The sequence below is a fragment of the Canis lupus genome, chromosome 14 (genome assembly GCF_048164855.1).
Source record: "Canis lupus baileyi chromosome 14, mCanLup2.hap1, whole genome shotgun sequence".
Classification (NCBI taxonomy): Eukaryota; Metazoa; Chordata; class Mammalia; order Carnivora; family Canidae; genus Canis; species Canis lupus.
The window spans coordinates 16,400,340-16,403,781 of record NC_132851.1 but is presented as its reverse complement, the minus strand read 5'-3'; the positions used below and the strand labels follow the sequence as shown (position 1 = coordinate 16,403,781).

The 3,442-nt window shown below is 39.1% G+C and overlaps 1 pseudogene; it reads right to left on the bottom strand.

Annotated features, from left to right (window-relative positions):
- Positions 1-2,641: 2,641 nt before the first annotated feature.
- LOC140603378 (peptidyl-prolyl cis-trans isomerase A pseudogene) lies at positions 2,642-3,119 on the bottom strand (annotated as a pseudogene).
- Positions 3,120-3,442: the final 323 nt, after the last annotated feature.

The window sequence follows — 3,442 nt, the reverse complement described above, 5'->3', positions numbered from 1 at the left end:
AGATTATGCAAGATGATGTTGGAGAAGACTTCTAGGGGGTTTTATAAATACAGAATGACAAAATAAAGGGAATGTGAAATTTTTGTGTATTTATTTAATCATTCATTTAACATCTGCAGGACAGTTACTATGTTTTGTATTGTGGCAGTAATAAATAAATAAAGCATGGTCCATTACTTCAAAGAAATCATGAACCTAGTTGAAAAGGCACAAACAGCATGGATATGAGCAAGAAAGTCAGTCTAAAGGACAAGTATTATATCAGCCTCATTGGTAAAGATCTTTATATACCATTTCCGATGTAAGCACAAATTTGATTGAAGTATATTCAGAGATGCAACTTCTAGAATGGTGGAGTAAGGATCTCTCAAAATCTGCTCCCTATAAAAATAATCAACCTTGCACGTATCATCAAATTCACCTTTTTCTGAAATCTTAAAATTAATGGAAAGCTTCAAGAAATGCAATGAGTATTTATTTTTAAAAAGAAAGAAAAAGCAAAATCTCTGCAAGAACAAGTCTTTTACCTTGCCCTGGCCATATCTTCCCCCACCCCCAGCTCTGTGGTAACCTTGAAAGCCAACATTCTCTGCAACCACAGAAACTAGGAAAACCAGGAACCTGGTAGCCATTGGAGGAGGCAGGACAGATATATTTGGGGGTCACCGAAAGCATCATCCCAGAGAATTATCACTATTTGAATTGTCTGAAAATTTTCTGGAACCTCAATTGTTCGGGTTTGTTTCTATTAAGCCTGATTGAGAACTTTCTCTGTATGAATAGCCTTACCTACAGAGCATTTGTAAAAAATAATCAGCAGCAACTGTTTAAGATCCCAGCTGCCTGAGGTGGCATTATCAACTGGAGTTAACAAAGGCTAAAAAAAGAAATTCCAAGAGGAAAAAAATTGAGGAATCAAATGGTCATAGAGACCTTTGAAAACTCTTACATATATCTGGAAACCTAGAAGGACATGAACATACCTATGAAAGATCTAAAAAGTCCCTAACTCTTACCTCTGGCTGATTTTGAGGCTCTGTACAAGCAGAAGATGATGCCTAAGGCAGCCTGTAGAATGTTAAAGTTTAAATGAACAAACACTCTGTGCCTTTCAGCAAAGGTTGGGAGACTTATGAGTTCAAAGAATATAAGAATATATCAGTGAACTTATTCGATGACCAAGATAATCAAGCATGGAATCCAGTGCCCAATAGGACAGAGAATTTAGACTTTGCAGAATTAGTTCAGGAAAGTCACTAACAAGCCAACAAACAGCAGCAACAACAAATCCTGATGGGTGGGAAGGACTCTGGTTTCTAGAGCTGCCAATATATATTATTTAAAACTTGAACATAGGTCAATTGAGATGGTCTTCAACCGAGGATCCAAAAGAAGAAAAAAAAGGATATATACATGAAGCTTTACAGACTTGCAGGACACTATCAAGCATAAAAATATGTATACAGGGACAAGAAGAAGAAGAAGAAGAAGAAGAAGAAGAAGAAGAAGAAGAAGAAGAAGAGGAGGAGGGAGAATGAGGAGGAGGGAGAATGAGGAGGAGGGAGAATGAGGAGGAGGGAGAATGAGGAGGAGGAGGGAGAGGAGAGGGAGGAGGGAGAAGAAGGGGAAGAGGGGGAGGAGAGGGGAGAAGGAGGAAGAAGAAGGGGAAGGAGAGAAACAGGAGCAATATTTGAAGACATGATGGCCAAAGTTTGCTAGATTTGATGAAAAATATTAGTCTGCATATTCATGAAGCTTAAAAAACTCCAAGCAGGAAAGCTCAAAGAAATTCACACCAACACATAGTCAAATTATCTAAAGCCAAAGACAGAAGGAGAATTTTGCAACCAAAAAGAAAGAAGCAATTCACAAAATCTGTGTAACTTTTTCCATTTTCAATGAGAGATTTTATATGTTTCTCTAAAAATATGTCAAGTGGTATAAAGTTCCTTGAAATTCTCATTAAAGTACTAGACACAAAGGATTTGAAGACTAATAATTTAGGATACAAGCAAGTCATGATTAATTCTGCTTGAGTGGGAAAAGAAAACAACTGTGTGAAGGATATTTTTAATCATTATTAATTGAAAAGTAATATATGAATACAGTAAAATAATATATGAAATGTTTCCATCTTACCTCAGATTCAAGTACTGTTAATGCTTTCTTTAGTATTCTACATAAAAAAAATGTAGATACGTACTTAAAAAAAAAATTTACATGGGGCACCTGAGAGGTTCAATCAATTAAATGTCTGCCTTCAGCTCAGGTCATGGTCTCAGGGGCCTGGGATTGAGGCTTGTTTCTTGCTCCACTGGTCGGGGGTGGGGGGTAGGGGTGGTCTGCTTCTCCCTTTCCCTCTGTTCCTTCTCCCCTCTTGCTTCTGCTCTCTTTCTCTCAAATTAAACGATTAAATAAATATTAGCATAATTTACATTTTTTGTTGTTTTTTGTTTCATAATCATAAACAACTCTGCAATCCAGTTAAACTTGGAGGAAAGCAAGGAAAATATGGAAATCATAGAACTGCAGCCAGAGCATAAGATTACAGGCTATTTTCAGCAGATGGAGGTAGAGTGGTGCTCTCCTGAGCTACAGAAGGAATGGTCTGGTAGTTAAGATAAAACACAAGTCAAATTTATTAGATTTTTCCACAGTCAGCAATGGTGATCTACTTGCTGGTCTTGCCATTTTTGGACCCAAAGTGCTCCATGGCTTCCACAATATTCATACTCTCTTTCACCTTGCCAAAGACCACATGTTTGCCACCCAACCACTCAGGCTTGGCGGTGCAGATGAAAAAATGGGAACCATTTGTGTTAGGTCCAGGATTTGCCATGGACAATATGCCAGGATCCATATGCTTCAGGATGAAATTCTCATCATCAAATTTCTCTCCACAGATGGACTTGCTGCAGTGCCATTATGGATTGTGAAGTCACCACTCTGGCACATAAATCCTGGAATAATCCTGTGAAAGCAGGAACCTTTGTAACCAATCCCTTCTCCCCAGTGCACAAAACCCAAACATTTTCTGTTGTCTGAGGAACATTGTCTGCAAATAGCTCAAAGGAGATGCGGCTCAAGGGCTTTCCATCTATCAGGATGTGGAGGAACATGGTGGGGGGTGACCATGGCTGGGCAGGTATCTGCAAGCCATAATTTGCTCTAAAAAAAAAAAAAAAAAAAGATTTCATTTATTATTCATGCGAGACACAGAAAGAGAGAGAGAGAGAGAGAGAGTCAGAGACACAGGCAGAGGGAGAAGCAGGCTCTATGCGGGGAGCCTGATGTGGGACTCGATCCTGGGACTCCAGGATCATGCCCTGGGCTGAAGGCAGGCGCTAAACCGATGAGCCACCTGGGCTGCCCCCATAATTTGCTTTTTATGACATAATCTGCTTATCTCCCTTATCATTACTTACATACGTTCCTGCCTCTA